The sequence below is a fragment of the Sminthopsis crassicaudata genome, chromosome 3, assembly GCF_048593235.1.
Source record: "Sminthopsis crassicaudata isolate SCR6 chromosome 3, ASM4859323v1, whole genome shotgun sequence".
Lineage (NCBI taxonomy): Eukaryota > Metazoa > Chordata > Mammalia > Dasyuromorphia > Dasyuridae > Sminthopsis > Sminthopsis crassicaudata.
Window position 1 is genome coordinate 46840908 of NC_133619.1, and position 22886 is coordinate 46863793.

General features: G+C 33.7%; 1 long non-coding RNA gene across 1 annotated transcript; it reads left to right on the forward strand.

Annotated features, from left to right (window-relative positions):
* The first annotated feature begins 1083 nt into the window (after positions 1–1083).
* LOC141564821 (uncharacterized) lies at positions 1084–19166 on the forward strand. Its single transcript, XR_012488743.1, has 2 exons — positions 1084–1259; positions 18960–19166. It is a non-coding gene; the product is annotated as an uncharacterized LOC141564821 (long non-coding RNA).
* Positions 19167–22886: the final 3720 nt, after the last annotated feature.

Here is a 22886-nt window from a genome sequence, read left to right on the forward strand (position 1 = left end):
TGTGTGTGTGTGTGTGTGTGTGTGATAATATTGATGGTTAGCTGTTGGAAAAGATGGAAGGTATTTTTCTTAAGAGTAGATTTTTGTTACTATCATACTAAATAAACTTCAGTGGCTTTCTGCTATTTTTTTTCTCAACAGTATTTATTCCAACATGTATTTTTCCAAATACATGTAAAGATAATTTTCAATATGTATTTTTTAAGAATTTATGTTCCAATTTTTTCTTTCCTTCCCTTCCCTCCCCAAGATAGTAAGCATTTTGAAATAGGTTACATATGTGTCATATTTTTAAACATATTTCCATATTTATCAAGTTGTGCAAAAGAAAATTGGACCAAAAGGGAAAAGAAAACATAAGAAAGAAAAATCAAACAACAACAAAAAAATATAAAATCTCTCTGAATTCAGATGGCATTTTCCATCCAAATTTTTTTGAAATTGCCTTTGATAACCACATTGCTGAGAAGAACTAAGTCTATCATAGTTGATCATCACCTAATCTTGCTGTTACTATGTACAGTATTCTCTTAGTTCTGCTCACTTCTCTTAGCATCAGTTCATGTAAATCTTTTTAGGCTTTTCTGAAATCAGTCTGCTCATTATTTCTTATAAAATAACAGCATTCCATCACATTCATATGCTATAATTTATTCATTCATTCTTCCAACTGATAGGTATCCAATCAATTTCAAATTCCTTCCCAATGGCTTTGATCACTTTGAAGATAAAATAAAAATTCTACTCTTTAGCTTCTAGATCCCTTCACAAAATTGTGCCACCTTTTTCCTCCCAGATTTAATGTACACTTCAATAAGGGGAAGAGGGTCAGTCTAAGACAGAAAGCTCCCTGTCAAACTGGCAATAAACCTCACCACAGCAAATTAGCAGAAGATCTTAGGCCTCAAGATGGCAGAGCAGATGACTGCCCACCAGAAACCCCACATGCCTTGGAAAACACTGGGGAGCCTGGAAATCACCACATACTCTGGTTAGCCCCTGGCAATTAGGCACCCTCCAGCAGCTGACCTAGAAGTCTCAGCACATTCCCAGGCATTTAGGAATCCTTCAACAGTGCTTCAGTGTACGGGGGCGGAGCCAAGATGGCGGAGAAGATACACGCGATTCTGTGAGCTCCCTTCTTCCCTCAATACCAATTAGTTAAATCAGCCTCAAAAATAGCGCTGGACTGATAGAAACCACAAGGACTGGAAGCACGACTTACCAGCTGAAGAGAATCTGGAGTTTCAACAGAAAAGGTTAGTTCCAAGGGGAGGAAAAAAAAAAAAAAGGCCACCACAGACGGTTGGGTGGTGGCACGCTGCGCCTATTGGGCTGGGGAGGGCTCTGGGATCAGAGAAGCCACTGAGATAGAAGAATCTGGCACAGGCTGTTTGCTCTTCTCTGCTTATAAAACTGCAGTTCAGAAGAGAAAATAAGCCGCTTTAAAATATAAGCCAGATACTAGAACTACCCCAATCCTGAGGGTGACTTAGCAGATCTCAGCACTGTGAGTGTGGCTGACTTCAGTTGTCCAGGGCCTCACCTGGGGGTAGTTAAGAGATTGAAAAGCAGGTGGACATGGCTCAAGGCAACACATAGAGCCTTGCTCGGCTGGAGGCTGTGGAACTCAGCCTGGTAAGTCCCAGAGAAGCAGAACCTTTGAACTAGGGACCTTGGTTTCAGGGCAGACACTTCCAGTTTGAGCGCAGGGGCTTTTCACGTCACCTGCTGACATCCACGCCCCACGGGATGCATTGGCTGGGCTTTGTGTTGCCTTTACTGTTCAGTCTCAAACCTCAGGGAAGTCGCTAGGACATAGCACCCTCAAAGCACCTTCTGAAATAGACCCTAAAAAAAGAACACCACACAATATTGTGGCTAAGCTGCAGAATTACCACACAAAGGAGAAAATCTTGCAAGCAGCTAGAAAAAAACAATTTAAATACCAAGGTGCCACAATAAAGGTCACACAAGATCTGGCTGCCTCCACATTAAAAGATAGAAGGGCCTGGAACCTGATATTCCGAAAGGCAAAAGATCAAGGACTGCAACCAAGAATAAACTACCCAGCTAAGTTTAGCATCTTTTTCCATGGAAGAAGATGGTCATTCAATGAAACAGAGGACTTAAACAAAAAATTTGATCGACATCCACAAGACTGAAGAGAAACAGAAAAAGGTACACAGAACCCTTGAGAACTATATCTCTGTTGTGGGTATATAGAAAGTACGCATGGGTAATTTGATTTTACTGATATAAAAAAAGGAGGGGGTGTAGTAAAGGGAAGGGGTAGTATCAGAAAAATATAGTACTAGAAACGCTAGCCTTGGCAATAAGAGCTGAGAAAGAGATTCAAGGAATTAGAGTAGGAAATGAGGAAATCAAACTATCACTCTTTGCAGATGTCATGATGGTATACTTAGAGAACCCCAAAGACTCTGCTAAAAAGCTATTAGAAATAATTCAGAATTTTAGCAAAGTGGCAGGATACAAAATAAATCCACATAAATCCTCAGAATTTTTATATATCACCAACAAAATGCAACAGCAAGAGACACAAAGAGAAATTCCATTCCAAACAAATGTTGAGAGTATAAAGTATTTGGGAATCCATCTACCAAAGAATAGTCAGGAATTATATGAGAAAAATTACAAAACACTTGCCACAAAAATAAAGTCAAATTTAAATAATTGGAAAGACATTCAGTGCTCTTGGATAGGCCGAGCAAATATAATAAAGATGACAATACTCCCCAAACTAATCTATCTATTTAGTGCTATACCAATCAGACTACCAAGAAACTATTTTAATGACCTAGAAAAAATTAACAACAGAATTCATATGGAAGAACAAAAGGTCGAGAATTTCAAGGGAACTAATTAAAAAAAAAGTCAGAGGAAGGTGGTCTAAGTGTACCTGATCTAAAGCTATATTATATAGCAGCAGTCACCAAAACCATTTGGTATTGGCTAAGAAATAGACCGGTAGATCAGTGGAACAGATTAGATACAAAGGACAAAAAAGGGCACATCTATAGCAATCTAATCTTTGACAAACCCAAAGATACCAACATTAGGGACAAAAATTCATTATTTGGAAAAAACTGTTGGGAAAACTGGAAATTAGTAAGGCAGAAATTAGATATGGATCCACACTTAATACCATATACCAAGATAAGATCAAAATGGGTCCATGATTTAGGCATAAAGAGTGAGATAATAAATAGATTAGAGGAACAGAGGATAGTCTACCTCTCAGACCTGTGGAGGAGGAAGGAATTTATGACCAGAGGAGAACTAGAGATCATTATTGATCACAAAATAGAAGATTTTGATTACATCAAACTAAAAAGTTTCTGTACAAACAATACTAATGCAAACAAGATTAGAAGGGAAGTAACAAATTGGGAAAATATTTTTAAAAGTAAATGTTCTGACAAAGGTCTCATTTCCAAAATATATAGAGAACTGACCCTAATTTATAAGAAATCAAACCATTCTCCAATTGATAAATGGTCAAAGGATATGAACAGACAATTCTCAGAGGAAGAAATTGAAACTATATCCACTCACATGAAAGAGTGTTCCAAATCACTACTGATCAGAGAAATGCAAATTAAGACAACTCTGAGATACCACTACACACCTGTCAGATTGGCTAAGATGACAGGAACAAATAATGATGAATGTTGGAGGGGATGTGGGAAAACTGGGACACTGATACATTGTTGGTGGAGTTGTGAAAGAATCCAGCCATTATGGAGAGCAATTTGGAGCTATGCCCAAAAAGTTATCAAATTGTGCATACCCTTTGACCCAGCATTGCTGCTATTGGGCTTATATCCCAAAGAAATACTAAAGAGCGGAAAGGGACATATATGTGCCAAAATGTTTGTGGTAGCTCTTTTTGTTGTAGCTAGAAACTGGAAAATGAATGGATGTCCATCAATTGGAGAATGGTTGGGTAAATTATGGTATATGAAGGTTATGGAATATTATTGCTCTGTAAGAAATGACCAGCAGGAGGAATACAGAGAGGCCTGGAGAGACTTAAATCAACTGATGCTGAGTGAAATGAGCAGAACCAGAAGATCGCTGTACACTTCAATGTTGTATGAAGATGTATTCTGATGGAAGTAGATATCTTCAACATAAAGAAGATCCAACTCACTTCCAGCTGATCAATGATGGACAGAAATAACTACACCCAGAGAAGGAACACTGGGAAGTGAATGTAAAATGTTAGCACTACTGTCTATCTACCCAGGTTACTTATAACTTCGGAATCTAATACTTAATGTGCAATAAGAAAATGGTATTTACACACATATATTGTATCTAGGTTATATTGTAACACATGCAAAATGTATGGGATTGCCTGTCATCAAGGGGAGGGAGTAGAGGGAGGGGGGGATAATTTGGAAAAATGAATACAAGGGATAATATTATAAAAAAAATTACTTGTGCATATATACTGTGGAAAAAAATTCTAAATAAAATTAAAAAAAAGAGTGCTTTAGCGTAGGGGAATTACTGAAATACCCCAACTAGCCTCAGCACACATCAGACAACATGGCTAAAATTCTAGCTCAACAGCAAATAAGCTGTCAGATTTCTATAATCTCAAGCACTGCCAGCCACACCCACTCCATACCCTTAGTTAGCACCAATATGGGAGTTCCCTTTTAGCCTCAGAGAGCATCAATGTAGCATCAATTAAATTGCAATTACCAATAGCCACTGGTAGAAGAAGCCTGAGACAGGACTCCTTCCACTCAGGAACAGAGTCCATATTTAAAGAAATAGCAGAGGAGAGGAGGGTAGCAGGGGGAGGAAAGGGAAGGAGAGATTAGACAAGGTACAAAAAAATAAATCAATTGCTCATGGATAGGGTGAACTAATATAATAAAAATGAAAATTCTCTCTAAATTGGTCCACTTTTTCAGTGCCATACCAATCAAACTGAAAAAAAAAAAATATAGAGCTGGAAAAATAGCAACAAAATTCATCTGGAAGAACAAAAGATCAAGAACATCAAAGGAATTAATGAAAAAACAAATACAAAGATTGGTGCCCTAATAGGAAGAGACATAAAACTATATTATGAAGCAGCAATCATCAAAAATATATAGTACTAGTTAAGAAATTGAGTGATAGAACAATAGGTTAGATATACAGGACACAATAATCAATGACCATAGTAATTTAGTATTTAATAAACTCCCAAACTCCAACTTCTGAGATAAGAACTCATTATTTAACAAAAATTGCTAGGAAAACTGTAATATAATGTGTCAAAAACTTGGTATAGACCTATATCTCCCACCTCATGCCAAAATAATGTCAGAATGGATACATGATTTAGGCATAAAGGGTAATAATATATAGCAGGGATAATTTATCAGATTTTTGGAGAAGGCAGAAATTTATAGCCAAAGAAGACTGGCAAATATTATAAAATGCAAAATGGAAACTCTGACTAATTAAAATATTTTGCACAAATAATACCAAGACAAATAAGATTACAAGGGAAGCATAAAGCTGGTATTTTTTTTTTCAATCTGGTGTCTCTGAAAAAGACCTAATTTTTAAAATATGTCAAAATAAAAACAATGTCAAATTTATAAGAGTACAAGTCATTCCCCACTTTACAGATGGTCAAAGAATATGAACAATTTTCTGATATGATCTACAGTCATAAAAATGCTCTAAATTACTCTTAATTAGAGAAATGCAAATCAAAACAACTCTGAGATATTATTACCTTACACCCCTCAGATTGACTAAGATGACAGGAATAGATAATCATAAATGTTGAAGAGGATGCAGGAAAACTGGGACACTGATGCATTGCTGGTGGAATTGAAAAAATGATCCAACCACTCTGGAGAGCAATTTGAAACTATGCCCAAAGGGCTATCAAACTGAGCATACTCTTTGATCCAGCAGTGCTATTAACTGAGTCTGAAGCCTAAGAAAACCACAAAGGAGAGAAAAGGACCCACATGTGCACAAATGTTTGTAGTAGCTCTTATTGTGGAAAATAGATGCCCATCAATTGGGCAATGTCTGAATAAGTTATGGTATATGAAAATAATGGAATATTATTGTTCTATAAAAATGATGAGCAAACTTACTTTAGAAAAGTCTGGAAAGATTTATATTAACTTGTTAGATTCTTACTAAGTGCTAATTTGGTAATTAACAACTCTCTAGCTCAGAATTCACACTTTTAGTTCAAACCTTTAAGGGAGTTTTCACCTTGAAGGAATACTTTAAAGAAGCAAATTCATTGGTTGTAGGAGTTCCCACAAGTGCCTGGGAGTACTCACAAGCCCATTCTCTGGGAGGATAAAAAGAGGCAACATTGAGCCTGGAGAGCAGTCTAGACTGGGACATTGAGTTTGGATGGCAGTCTGGATTGAGTCAAAGAGAAGACATCCCGTGGATTTGCAAATCCAGCAATCCCACACTTTTGGAGGGGAAGGCTCCAGAAGCCTCCCAAGAAATCTGCTCACAGAGGAAAAGATTATACAGAAAAGAAACCTCCTCCCAGAGAAGGATTACAATTGTGAGACGACAGGACATTACAATTTGGCGCCCAACATGGGGCAAGGACTTATTCTGAACCCTTCAGAGGAGCTAGCCCTGACCTTGATATTAACTGATCCTAAACAGAACAAATAGAAGCAGGAATTCATTGTACCCAGGATGATCAATTATTAAAGAATTGGTTCTTTTAAGCAGTGCAATCATCAAAAACTTTGGGTAGAAAATGCCATCCCCATCCAGAGAGAACTATGGAGAATAAATGTAAATCAATACCTGCTATGTTCACATTTTCCCCCTTTGTCTTCTTTTTTTTTTCCTCTCATGATTTTTCCCTTTCATTCTGATTTTTCTCTTCCAACATGATTTATAAGTAAATGTATTTTTTAATGCTCTTACATACATAACCAGAAAAAAAAGAGAATCTGACCATACAAAGTCATTATGGTGACAGTGAAAACTAAAATAGACTCTTAAGAAGACAACAATATCAAACCATCTATGTGCCAAACCTCAAATATAAATGGTAAGTAATCTTAAGCTCAGCACTCATGGAAAGCTTCACAAAGACTTCAAAAATATTTCAAAAATCATAGTAGAGAAGAAGAGGAAATGTTGGCAAAATAAATAAGAGTGATGCCAGAGACTCATGAAAAAAGAGTTAACAACTTAGAAAATTGATTTAAAAGTTGAATTGGCCAAATGGAAAAGGAGATACAAAAATCCACTGAAGAAAGCAACTCCTGAAAAAGCACAATTGACCCAATGCAAAAGAAAGTACAAAAGCTAATTGAAGAAAACATTTCTTATTTAAACTGTGTAAACATGTTAACTATTTTTATTTTTTATTACTAAAACTTATTTACAAAACATATGCACGAATAATTTTCAATATTCACAGAATTGCAAAATCCTGTATTCCAAATTTTTTTCACCTCCTCACCCAGATAGCAAGCAATACAAGCATGTTAAACATGTTCAGTTTTTCTACATATATTTCCATATTTATCATGCTGCCCAAGAAAAATGAGACTAAATGGGGGAAAAATGAGAAAGGAAACAAAAAGCAAGCTAACAACAACAAAACTGAAAATACTTTGTTATGATCCACATTCAGTTCCCATAGTCCTCTCTCTAGATGGAAATGACTCTCTCCTTCACAAGTCTATTGGAATTGACCTGAATCACCTTATTGTTGAAAAGAGTCACATCCATCAGAAATGATTAAGCTATAATTTTCTTGTTTCCATTTATAAGGATCTCCTGGTTCTACTCATTTAACTTAGCATTAGTTCATGTAAGTCTTTCCAGGTCTCTCTGAAATCATCCTGCTGATCATTTTTTATAGCACAATAATATTCCATAACATTCATATACCATAACATATTCAACCAATTGATGGGAGTCCACTCAGTTTCCAGTTTCTTATCACTACAAAAGGGCTGTCACAAATATTTTTGCACATGTGGGTCCCATTCCTTCCTTTATGATATCTTTGGTATATAAACTCAGTAGAAACACTGCTAGATAAAGGATATGCTAGTTTGACAGCCTTTTGGACACAGTTACATGGAATGCACCACTATTAAGTAGGATTAAGACTGCTTATAGTCAAAAAATTAAGAAGGAAAATAAAGAAATCATTAAAAGAGAGAGGGAAAGGAAATGGTCATTGAGGGCATTTGGCATCTACTTGGAAAGAGTATCAAAAGAAGACTTGGAGGAATGAATGCATTTTATTTATTTATTTATTTTGGATTCAGTTTCTTCACCTTAAACTAATTAGGTTATATTAAAATATCTCCAAAGATTCTTTTATCAGTAAATTCTATAAGTTTATGATTCTCATGTCCATAGTAAACACTAGTCTAGTTTCCCAAGGGGGTGAAAAATCTTCCTTTAGATATTTAAAAAATGAGAATTAAAGCAACTTCAAGCTTTCGATCACACTGCTTACATGATGCTGATGTTAAAGTATTGGGAGATTAAGCAGTGTCTACTTGTACTTTTATATGAATTTAATTGCCATCCCATGGGACTGCATAAGGATGTGTCTTCTTTTCTAAAAATAAATTTCTAGTTTGAGTAGCCTTGGGAATATATTAGAGGCATTTTGTGTTGGAGCTCTCCATTTGTTGAAAGTTCATTTAAAATTGTGATTTAAGGCTGTTTGGGGAGAGGTTAGGGAAGGAGGGTTTTCATTCATGCCTTTAACACTTCTGGGGCAATTAAAAAAATAAGTTCAATATAGATTTTTCATTCTGAAGCAATGACTATTTCATATTAAATATTTACATAAACATACACTGCTTATGACAAAGCACAAATTATTTGTAGTCTCAAGTATATTTTTCTCTTTCTCTGTGCATCCCTAAAGGGGATTAGTTATTTCTAAAGGAGTGTTTAATGTATTTTTTTCAATCTTCAGCTTAAAGTTCTGTTGTAATGGTACATTATCCCTGTTTGTTATAACTACTGTATGTCTTTGAATATGGAATAATAAATTATCTACATATATACCTGGAAAAGAAAAATCCCACTTTCATTGCCTACTTATTGGCTCTTAATATACAGGATGAATATTTTATTCCAACTACATTTGGGTGGGATTAGAATGAGCTACCCTGAATGATAAAGAGAACAACCATCGAGATCTGGCATAATATATTTTTGAGAGAAGGTGAACATTGTTTCATCCTCAAGGGTATCTTATCCATATACAAATATCCCATATCCATCACCCTTTTTCATGCTGTTTCTTGTCCAGGTTATTCATATTCTTTTATAGTGAATCTATCCAATAGTCTGGAGACTTTTCTCTTGATTTTTTTTAATATCTCTTGGACAGCATTATAGCATAAGTATTTTCCATATTTTTTTTTCTTTCATTCTCATGTGTAAACACTCTGCCTTCTTTTTTTGGTAATGTATAACTCTGATAAAGACTTTTATTGTATTCCTATAATTGAGCATCTATGCTGTGATGATATAGCCTGATTAACCACCTATTTATATTTTTCTATTAGTCTTGATATTTATAATTCCAGGTATCCTGAGTTAATTTTCATAGCATATAAAAATTTTTTTTGCATTGCATATACTATGTACTTCATAAACATCATTCCTTTTCCTTTAAATCCATATGTGAGTGGTAATGTGGTACCCAATATAAAGAACATTTAAATATCCCTAAAATACCCTTTCATCCTGTAAGGAGAAGGCATATAGTCATTAATAGATAAGAAATTCATTATTTATAGCAATATTTATAGCAATTTATAGCAATATTTATAGCAATATTGCAATATTTATAGCATATATAGCAATATAGTAATACAGAAGGGCAAATCATTTGATCTAGAGAAACAAGATACCTCCTTATAAATTTACATCATTTTGATGATCTCATCAAAGAAAGTTGTATTCAGATGAGTTTGGATATTTTCTACTCTTCTTCTATAATGTTCTTAGATTAAAAAGAATATGTGTGTGAATATGTGTATACAGGGAATTGCACACATAAATACATTGCTTCAAAAGGCTTAGAACCTTTTTTAAACTACTAAAGTTTAAAACTGTATTAAACTTTTGGGACATACTATATCTTCCTTAATTAAGGCATAAAATAAATACAGACAGAGGGACTTAGACACAGATATAGAGACACAGATACATCATACATTTATGTATATGCTTATATATATATATATATGCTTTTATATATATATTATATATATACAAATGCATGCAATAGCATGTGTATATATGAGTGCATATATACACATATATATTTATAGATAGATGAAATTGTTAAATAATTCCTTGTAACATGTTTCTGAAAAAAATTTTTTTAAAAGATCAGCCTAAAATGTTTGCTTAGTATTAATTGAAGGAAAATGTTCAAGGTATATGGATCACAAGGTACTAAAGAGAAAATTTAACAGCACCACACCTCACTCCATGGGGTAGTCACTAACTTCCTAATTCTTGAGGTTTCTTAATCTGTAAGACTGGATTTAATAGCTGCATTACTTGCCTTATAATTTTTATTGTGAGAAAAAAACATCTTTAACTTGTTAGAACATCATATACATATGAGCCATATGCATGGCTCCAATATTATATTTAAAAACTATCCACAGCAATATATTATAGTTACTTATTCTGATGTCATGGAAATTCATACAGTGTGTTTATTTTTAAAGGCCTGTTAATTCATGGAACAAAGATATTCCTCTTTCTTAAAATAATCAGTAGGTGTATAAATAGAATAAAAATAAAAATAAAAATAAAAATCACTTTTAAACAGCATAAAAAAACCAAACCAGTATATAGTGTTGGATTTAATGGAGAAAAGCTGATGTAATCACAAGTAGAGGAAATCTGTCCAATGCAATCAAACTGCTTTCAGGAATAACTATCACAACCAACTCAGCTACAAGGGATTTTACTTGGCCAAACAGCTAAGAACCAGAAATTAAAAGTTAGCTCAAGTACTGTCCATATCATAAACACAATGTAAACTGGTAATAATTTTAAGAAAACTCAAGTAAAATTGTGTCCAGTATTTTATTTCCGATGATTACTAATCAAACTCAACTCTCCTACCCTATAATTTCTTTCACATTTTTTGAGATGAGTTCACCCTCTCTCACTCTTGCTGCAACTACAACAGCCCTTCTTATCCCAATTTCAATTTTGTTTGACACATATGTTTGAATTGCTTTCTATCAAATCTATACATTAAGGGAGATCCTAGGAGATTATTAATAGGATTATAGAAGGTGGAGCCAAGGTAGCTCCAAGAAAACAGCTGCACCCTCCACCTTGGAAACAGAATCCTACTTTAACAAAGAATAATAGGCTAGGAAAATGAGCAGATAAGAGAAAATACATTCTGACCAAAGAAAGTTATTATAGTGATAAGGAAAATCAAAACACAATCAGAAGAAGTTACCAAAGTCAAAGTTTCTACATCCAAAGACTCCAAGAAAAATAAGAATTGATCTCAGTCCATGGAAGAATTCAAAAGGAATTTTGAAAAGCAAAAGTGATAAAAGGAAAAATTCAGAAGAGAAATGAGTGTTCCAAAAGGAAATACAAAAAACTAATAAGGAGAAGAATGCCTTAAAAAGCAAACTGGCCAAATGGGAAAGGAGGCACAATAGATCATTGAGGAAAATAATTCCTTAAACATTAGAATTGAGTAATTAGAAGCTGATGATTTTATGAGTAATCAAGATACAATAAAGCAAAATAAAAACAATGAAAAAATAGAAAACAAAATGTGAAATAACTCATTGGAGAAACAATTGATTTGGAAAATAGAAATAGGAGAGATCATTTAAAACAAATTATTAATTTACTTGAAAGTTATGATAAAAAAAGAACCTATATACCATCTTTCAAGAAATTAACAAGGAAAAATATATTGATATTGTAGTATCAGAAGATAAAAGAGAAATTAAGATAATTCCACCAATCAGCTCCTGAAAATTAATAGGATTATACATGTGACTCAACTCATAATAAATGTTATTTTGTTTTTGATGAATTGCCAACATACTTTCAATCTTGTGATTTGCATTCAGTTTCCTTCTTTTTAGCCTTATTTTATGATTTTTCCTCTTCATGAACTCTATACTTCAGTCAAAAGGGAGTGACTCACCAAACATGATTTTTACTTTCCCATGTCTATACTTTTTTCTCACATTATACTTAAAATTGTTTCTCTATTCAAATTTTAAAAGATAATTTGAAAAATATGTCCTTCATAAATGCTTGGATTACTTGTTTTTAATAACTTTTCTTAAAACTTAAGACTTTGAGTAATTTTTTTTATATCTTTCAAATGAAATTTGAAAATTTCAAATGTATGAGCTAAGTTATATTAGGATTTATGTAAACTTTTTAATATTTACAAAGTGCTTTAAACATTTTATCTCATTTTATACTCAAAATAATCCTGTGAAGTGCATGCTAGATTTTTCCTCATTTACAGAAGATAAAATTAAGACTGAAGGAGGTTAAGCAATTTGCCTAAGGATCAAATGTTGAAGTAATCATCCCAGAAAGTTTTTTTTTAGTTTAGGACAACTCTAAGTCCTTATTTACCTAATACATAAATATTATGTCACCTAATTGGCTCAGGTCCACTTCTAATTAAAGTATGAAAAGGTATGATGAAAGTTAGCTAACTCTACTTTTTAAAGTGGTGTTTATTTCAGTGGATTTTTCTTTTTATGCATTTGGCCAATTTTATTTTTTAGAAATTATTTTCTTTAGTTCTTCCTTTTTCTTCTTTTCCTTTTGAACTGTTGATTCTCTCTCACATATATCTAATTTCTTTCTCCAATTTTTTCTACTTCTCTTATTTGAATTTGACCCAAAATGAGCATAGGCAATGAAGTTGTAAAGCAGCACCTGGTCCTACACCCAGTGGCATTTCCTTTCTTCTGAGTTTTAGATTGTGATAATCTATTATAATGTGACAATAGGGATAAAACTTTTAATTTCATTAATTTAATAATAAATGAGAACCTATGCAATTAATGGGAAAGGATATAGGATGGAAGAAGAAAAAGAAACAATCCAAAATTACATTGAGTTGAGAAAAATTTTAGTCAAGGCATGATAGAGATAGGACTTGCCCCTGTGACGTCTTAATATAAATATATAAAATTCAAAGGAACTCTTTGCCAATATGTATCAGAACTCTTCCTGCAATTAGTAGTCTTAGAAAAATTACCTAGAGTGCTGACAAGTTAAACAATTTTCTCAGGATCATACAGTTACTGTGCTTCAGAAGTCAGATTTGAACTTGATTCTTTACTCCAAAATCAGTCGCTAAGACACCAGATCACATTGTCAGATGACAAACTGAAATTTTATTTCATTACCTTTCTCTGATTGAAATAGTGAAGTAGTTCTTTTGGAAGGTATTTTTAAAAAGCCTTTTGAACATAGCAAAATGTTGAAGTCAAATATTTTTGAGCATAGTCCCCAGAACTGCCAGGGGTCAGGTTAAAGTCCTATTAACTTCACTCTAGGGTTCACTTGATGAACTTCACCATTATCTGTGAAAAGATCTTTTGGTCTCACAATTCACAAAAGATTAAGGAAGTTTGAAGTATGGGTTTGTCTTTCACAATGCATTGACAATATAGCCTTTAATGAGAAAACCATTTTTCTTTTGGTTACTCAGAACACCTACAAATCTTTCTATTAACCGTGGAAGAGATGTACCCAGAAAGAACTGATCTGGGAGATTGCATATAGTGACCTTTATGTTGAGACTGTTTGACAAGATAAAGTATTCCACAAGAGCTGAGACTCTAAGATAAAATGTTCCCTTCTATAAAAATGAAGAGAATTCTGAACGCACACACACACACACACATTTGTATTTTTATACGCACATATTGTGATTAACTACACACACACACACACACATACACACACACACACACACATACACACACACATATATATATATATATGTATATATATATATATATATATATATATATATATATATAGTCAATCACAAGTTTGTTTTTGGTGGTGTGAGGGAGAAAAAATCCTACCCAAAAATGACTACTCAGAGATCACTCATAGAAAAGCAGAATTATTTATTAAAATCTCGAGAAGCAGACCCCATCCTGGTCTGTGAGCCAAATTCACAGCAGGAGAGAGCCACTCTCTTGAAAATGTTAACAACTTTTATACATTTCAGACAAAGAACCTCCAAAATCCCACCCTCCATAGGTTGTGATTGGTCATACAAATCTGCATCCCCCCCCCCCCAATTTGGTCAGTGGAATGCAACCAATAAGGTGATTTACAGCCTCTTCTTCTTCTTTGGACAAAGGAATGCAGCCTAGATCTGGCTTACAATAGCTAGCAGTCTCTCATCAATTTGTGCTTAATCTGTAAGTTCTTCACCATATCTTACTCCACACAGTGGGAAGCCATTAATTTATGACTTTTTAAAAAAATATTGTGTATTGATAGGATATTTTGCTATTTTACCAAAATATCTTTGATAATATTGACTTAAGTGAGAAAGTTTTTTATTCAAAAAGCCTCATTTCCTACATTGACGACTATTTTCTTAGTGGAAGAGGGAAAAAGATTCAGAGTTTCTTAGAAGAGTTCCCCTGAATGAAACTTTGAATTTAGTTCTCACAGTTAACAACAACCTTAGGCATTTTCTTCTTGTGCATTAATTGATTGATTTGCTTATCTAGTTATCTATTTTGCCAAACAATTGAAATATTTCAATGGGGGGAGCAGCTAGGTGGCGCAGTGGATAGAGCACCAGCCTTGAATTCAGGAGGACCTGAGTTCAAATCTGGTCTCAGACACTTAACACTTCCTAGCTGTGTGACCCTGGGCAAGTCACTTAACCCCAGCCTCAGGGGGGGAAAAATATTTCAATTGGAAAGTAATTTAAAAGAAAAGTCATTTAATTTCAAAGTCACTTAATTTCCAGTTATTCTACTTCCTTGACCCTTCATCACATTATTTAAATCATCAAAGAGACAAAAATCTTTTTCACAAATACTTTTAAGTAAGGAATTTTGCACATCTTTTGCTACTGAAATGAGATAGCCCATCAAGTCTTATTTTTGTTGTTCTGCTATTTTTCAGTTGAGTCCAACTTATTGTGTTCCCATTTGGATAACTTTTTTTTTGGGGGGGGGAGGCAAAGATACTGGAGTGATTTGCTGTTTCTTTCTGCAGCTCATTTTACAGATGAGGAACTAAGAAAAACACATTTAAACAACGTGCCTAGAATCACACAATCATTAAGGGTCTGGGGCTGTATTTGAACTTGGGTCTTCCTGACTCCAGGGCCAGGACTCTATACACCTTACTTTCTAACCCCCCCAAAATTATATATAAGCCCAGTAAAATAGCACAGGAAATATGTAATTTTTTGTTTGTTTGTTTGTTTCCCCCCCCGCCCCCCCAGGAAGCTAACATCTAGAGATAGGGAATGGTATGTGCTCCTTGAGGAAATGATGGAAGCCTGTGTCGTCTACTCTCCTCGAGTGTGATTATGGGTATAGATGTTGTGATAGAATAGCTGCCATGCTCAGAGCCCTGCTACCATGCTTTAAGGATCACTGCCTCCTTTCATTGGCCACTTTCCTCTTAGCTCTACTTTGCTATGGTGATGAGAGATCATGCCCCACTCTCCAAACAGAAGAATGTTCCCATTCTGTTGTTGTCTCTTGTCAAGATGACATTCTCTACTCTGTCTCATCTTAGCATATATGAAAAAAAATTCCTATTTAGTTTTCTATGCATTTTACAAAATAAATGTATTACTTCATTAAATAACTAGATTAGATCTTAGTTCTCTGAGTCTCCTTATCTTCATTTCTCCTAGGGTGAAAATCAGGTTGTCAATTTTCAACCTTGGATTCTAAAAGGCATCATCATTTTGTATACTATTCCTTGACTCATGTAATAGCATTTCTAAGTAACTAATTAAATAAGAAATCTTAAGACATACTATTCATTACTTGGAAGCTGAAAAAAACGATAAATTCAAACAACTGTATTTGTAGTCTATAGTACTAATCCCTTTTATCCCACTTTCTCTTGAATCAGCCTCCTCTCTCCTCCCCCCTCTTTCTCTCTGTGTGTATCTCTGTGTCTTTCTTTCTTTGTCTCTCTCAGTCTCTTTCTCTCTGTCTTTCTTTGTTTCCCTGTCTCTGTTTCTCTTTGTCTCTGTCTCTGTCATGAATTTACTGATCATTTGCTCCTATCAAATGCACAGAATCAATCTTAATGACTTTGGGAAATTCACACTATCCCTGGACCTAACTTTCCCTCCTACTAAATGTGAACATTGATATAGTGTGTTTATTAAAGTGTCTAGAATTATATTTATTCCAGTAAATAGTTTCAATCTAGGTGATATAGTCAGGTTAAATCTAACTTCTCATTGCTATGTCATTATTATTGGGGAAGGCTAGTGGAATGACCCCAAATTCTATATACATGATTTGACCTTTTCCACCCAAATAACTACAGTAAACATACATAAAGAATGATAAGGTCAAAAAAAAAAAAAAAAAGAGAGAGAGAGAGAGAGATAGTTCAAGATAAAAATAATTAACAGGAAATTCTTGTCTGATGAGGAGTAAAAGGAGATAATTTGAGATACAAATGATTAAGAGAAATTCCTGTCTTATTTACAAATATCTCGGAACCTCTTAGATAACATCTCTGTGCAAACGTGGTTTGATGACCCTAGTTATGTATAAAAGGAACCTCTAAAATTGTTTTCCTTGCACTTGGTTAATTGCTTTATCACTTTTGTGTTATCTTAAAAAATAGAAAATAAAATAATTCAAATACTGCAGAGCTTTTTAGCTAATCAGTTAGTGAATTGTAACACAGGATGCAGGAGGGACAGGCGTCCCCTTGCCAGTCAGTTTAGCCTTCCTGGAGGCCAAATGCCTGTCTATCCCTTTACAATCAATAAAGACTTTGTTTTGATACAGCATTGAGTAGCAAATTCATTTGCTACAGAACCTGCCCTTGGTTACTTTGGGGAAGGAGAGAGGTTAATCAGATCCAGGAGGAGAAGAGGTGATCTGTCTTGGCTTAGAACCCCAATTTACTCCTCATCATAAAGCATAACAAAGAAACCTAGGTATCCCAAAATAACAAAATAGAACTCAGAGAATGTGTGCGTATCTATCTATCTATCTATCTATCTGTCTGTCTGTCTGTCTATCTATCTATCTATCTAACTATCTATCTATCTATCTATCTATCTATCTATCTATCTATCTATCTGTCTGTCTGTCTGCTGTCTATCTGTATGTGAGAATATATACTAAACAATACTAAATAAAATAATTTTCCCATTGAGAGTGATAAAACTCATCTCACTCAAGAGAAAGCTCCTTTGCACTACGTACAGCAGCTTACTAAAGATGGCCAGTCCCTCTTGCATCTTCTCAGATTATTTTCCTTCAGCCAGAAACAAGGTTGGTGTTTTCCATTTTCTGTCTCCAATTTGGAAACAAGAATGGCCCAAAGCACCCTTGTTAAAGTTCCTTTAAAATACTTGAAGTTGGAAGAGTCCCTAAGGGGACTGGCAGTTGAAGAGTGCTGGAGAAAATTGGTCAAGGATGAAATTTTCTTGCCTTTCACAAACTCCATCCCATTCCTCACACAGGGACAGCATTTATCTTTAACAGTTAGGAGAGAGACTCATACCAATGAACTTTGGGACAGAGATTGCAGACCTCAAAATTAGATTCTCTATTAGAATCATTTTATTGTAATGGATAGAGGCAAACTAAAGAGATTCAAGAATTCAGGGATTGACATCTACTAGAAAGAAGTATGACTGTAGGCAACTCATTTAACCTTAGAAACTCTCTAAGTCAATAATTCTAGATGAGTTGACTTTCTTCCTAAGTATAGTTCTGTGAATTCCTTACATGGATGAAACCACAAATCCAATTTCATACCTCCTACTTTCTACATCCAAAAAATTGTCTTTATCTAAATTGTTATAATTATGAAATTCCATAAAGGAGAAATAATCCAAAATATGAATTTTGAAAGATGTTAAAGGAAAATCCATTTATCTCACTTTCTTTAAACTAGCCATTATTTCATTTCCCATTTCTCAAACTTTCCTTCTCATTCCATTCTCATCAAAATCACAGAATGAATTATAGGGTCAGGCATGCAGACACCTCTAGACTCGCAAAATGAATTTGATCTTTTTTTGTTTGTTTGTTTGTTTGTTTCAGTGGGATATTTTCCTTCTTTCCTTCACTTGATGAATGCTTGATAGCTAATTTGACCTTCTGTAATCACTTTTTTTCTTCCCCTTTTCTCTTATGGAAAACAAAATGGGAAAAAAAAGGAAAGGGAAAAGGATAAAGCAATTCATCCTGCTGGAGTCCACTCAATTGTAAATTCTGAGAGTTTTCATTACCAACTAGTCTGCTTACATTTCTGAGGCACTGAAAATGAGACTTTTCTAGAAACTATTTTATGGCTTAACTATATAATACTCCAATGAATAACAATGCAGCCCCAGAATGGTTTTCAATTCCTATTTCTAGTATATTGAATGACTAATATAGATTTTTTTTTTGTTAAAGTTGATTGCACTAAAACACTTAAACTAAAGAAGAAATTATCCAAGGAAGGAATAAAATACTAAATACTATTGTTTGGTGCTTTTACCCCCCAATTTTTTTTAATTATTAAAGATTGTGCTTTGTACTGATGCTAATTAATTTCCATTCCAATTTAACAGACAATATAGGCTGTTAAGGATTAGTCAATTAACATTGAGTCATCAAAGTAACAGGTAAACTTCTGAGAAATATAATGACCTAATTGCATTTCTTTGCCAACAGAATTAAGAGTCTACAAGTGGATTTCCTTCAAGAAAGTGGAAAATTGCTTGGAAAAAGAATGCAAGATGTGATGTGGGCAGTGAGAAATGGTTCCAATTCACTAACTGATTAGCTAAAAGGCTCTGCAGTATTTGAATTATTTTCTTTTCTATTTTTTTAAGATGATACAAACGTGATAAATAAATTAACTTATCTTGCTCCTGAAAACTATTACTTTATTCATCTTCCTGGGAAAGGTATATGTCATTCTTCATTAAATGGAAATGTGATCATATTGAATAGGAATAAGACCAAACAGTAATTAACTATTCACCCTTTCAAGATAACAAAAATTATTTATTTTTAATTTCCTTTTCCCCTTCTTGTCTTCCTCTCCTATCATTTCACTTCTTTTTTCCCTCCTCATTAGACAGTATTATATTTTCCATCCAATAGATATTTGACAACTAAAGAATTCAAATGAGGTTTTGTTTTTGAAAACAGAAAAAAAAATGGGAGGGCATATGCTGGGTATACCGATATATTAATGTTGGACTTCAACTTTGACAGAAAATACTGTAAACACTTACTGTCATTAAAGGACATTAGTCTCTTATGATTTTTAATTTTTTTTGAATATTTTAAATGTAAAGAAATAATTAAATTAACCTTTCTTGTAATGGTTACATTTATTTTTTTTAAAACAGACTAATTGATTCTTTTGCTTCTTTCTAGTTATATATTTGCTACCTAGATGTCATTTCAATTAGAATAGTGGAAAAAAAATTGGCTTTATAATTGTGTGTTGGCAATAGTTTGATGGGTTGATAACTGCTCCCCCCCACCTTGCCCACACCATCTTGCTGCCAAAATTGCTAGTGATTTATGTCTTCAAGGCTTTCTCTGAACAACCTGTCTTCTAATTCCCTTCAACTTGCTCCTTTTGATTAAAAAGCAGTCCAGCATCTGCCTGTAGGCTATTTTTTAAAGATTAATTCTTGAAAATCACTCAGTACTAGTAGTGCTTTTTTCTTATGAACATTATTTTAAATTAACCTCTCAATAGTTTCTATTTCACAACTGTTAGGGGAGAAAAAGATCTTCACTGTGCTCAGTATGTTATATTTTGTATATGAAAGTCCCATAAGAAAATCCCATAGCATAGCATTTGCTGCCCTCACCTGTATTACTGTTTCAAAAATATTATTTCAGTATGGCTTTACCACAAAACATGCTCATCCCCATTTATATGAAAACAAACTACTACTGAATATATACTGAAAGCTAAGGTTGCTGCATTGGATGGTTAACAAATTTATGAATTCTGTTTCTTTTACTCTTACATTGTTAAGATTGTGTTATTTAAGGCAGATAGATAGTATGCCTTCATTAAATGTGTCTTGAATACAAAGGGACAGATATAAAGCCGATTCAACCTGATATACTATGTTTGTAAAATTTTAATATATTATAATTGAGAAATGTAAAAGTATTCTTCGCTAAAAGCAACTCAAAAATATAATAAAACTACCTTAAACAAATAAAACTTAGTTTTAAGAGAGAGGGAATTATTGGATTCCATATACATTTTCCCATCCGTGAATAATGCTATAATAAGATAGGACATATATATTCTTTAATAGTTAGAATTAATTTTTATATATACATTTAACATCAACATAACTAGATTATACACTCAATTATTTTTCTTTCAGAAAATTCCAACATTTGACGTTGCTATGAAATGACCTGATTTATGCTTATAAAGGCATAGTATAAGAACAGACCAGATATCTGTGAAGCAAAGTATTAATATGACATATTTATATCTTTTTAAAAGCTGTCAGAATGCTTTGTTCCAGAAACCCAATTAGTTATGTGGTCCAAGTATTATAGCAATATTTCCCAGTTAAAGACTGAGACTCAGATGAAATGTTATACCCATATCTTTCATTCCTAGATCAATGCTCTCTTCAGTAAACTTTCCTTGTTTTTTTAATTTGTTGAGGAGTAAGATTCATTTTATATCTCCTTGTATTTTACTCACTTCTAGGTGTCAATGGTCAAAGGATCCCCTACTCAGCAATCCTAATGTGAATTAATGCAAACGTGGAAAGATCAGGACAGTTATTCATTAATTTGACATTCTTAGGTTTTAGTTATCTTTCCAGTAGTGATGAGTTTCAGGGATTGTTATTTATCAAGCAAACTTACAAATCCTTATTATGGACATGAATCATTTAATTCTAAGATAACTGAGATGGTATAAAAAAGGTGACATATATACATATATATATAAATCTAATTGTACCTAATGTCATATTGGTATGTCTTATACCATTATTACCTGTACATATCAATTAACAAACCAGTATTAGATTTTTAAAAATTGTGTTTACTAAAATCATATTATTGGTGTAAAATATTTACCCATAGAATCTGTTCCATAATTTCTCCCATATAGAATGCAAGTGGAATTTGGATTTAAACTTGAGGGATAAAATATAATACCTGGAATTCTTTTTGTTGGATTGCTTAAAGTAATAATCCCTTTATTTATAGTATAGCTTTTCTGCTGAGATCTCTATAGAGCTTTGACTAAGCATCCAATCTATCTTTGTATACCAATACAAACACTTCTATCAGTTGTTTTAGGATATTTCTTAGGCATTCCTGAAAAGATAGGATTTCCAAAATCCTCCAGTACAATTGAAATTCATAATGTTTTCCCCTGACCAGAAAATAGGAGAGGATACCGATATTGAGACCAAAGCAGGTGTTCCTTCTGTAACTCAGATGTTTCTTTCTCAGACTTTTAGTAGGAATTATTCTTTCTGATTGCTCAAATCTTTTGGGTTCTGGACTAATTCACTGGTTTCATATTGTCTACTAGGGATATTGCCAAGACCCTTGCTGAAATGAAGACTATTTCGTGATATGCTTAATTGAAATGCGTTCAGTTTTGCAATGTTAGCCATTTGGGGAATAACTCTTATTCTTATAACTTTCACTCAGTTCAATATATTTTTTCAGACATGAGCCTTTTCTGAGAGAATTTTTTTTGTTATTTTTCTTTCCCTTTTAGCTTTATTCATTTTCTTTGTGAGGAAAAAGATTCAAGTAATTAAGATTAACCATTTTATTTTCCAAAGTGCTCTCCATCTCTTTTTTCATCATGCATTGTTTTGGGGCTGCTCTTTCAGAGTTAGTTCTGAGAGTCTCTATATTTTCAGGTCTTCCAAAGCAGTATGATCTTAGATGTGGTTAATGCTCTTTGTTCTGTGATTACTGCAGTATAACCAGTGTCCTTGATCCCACCAGTGCTCCTCCATGCTCTGGAACTGCAGTGTAGAATTATGCACAGGCAATGCAAAAGAACCCTGCTCTTCGTGTCAGCAAAGGGTCCCCGTAATTTAATTTTGAAAAATTATTTGTCTTTCTTACCATCTGTGGGTTGAGAGCTCTGGAAAGGATCACTACAGTCAATTAAATTGCTCCTAACACCTGCTACTACCTTGCTAGGCAGCAATCTGAGCTATACTAACTAGCCATAATCTCATTCCAATGGGACAGACCTTTCCTTTTGATATTCTAAATTGTCTTGGGCTGGAAATATTTTTCACCTCATTCTTTTGTTATTTCTACTGCAACTGAATTAATATTGAAATGTTATTTTAAAGTTCACTGGAAAATAATTTGGGAGAGCTCAAGTGAGTCCCTGCTTTTGCTGTTCTTTCCTGTGCCTCCCAAATAAATTCGATTCTCTTGATATTCTTGACTTTTTGTTTTTCTGGATGAATTTTGAGACTATTTTTTCTAGTTCTATAAAATAATTCTTTGTTTGGCTGGTATAGCATTGAATAATTACATTGACTTAGAATTGTAATTTTTATTATATTGGCTAAGGCTAACACTGAACAATTAATATTTCTCTACCTGTTTAGATTT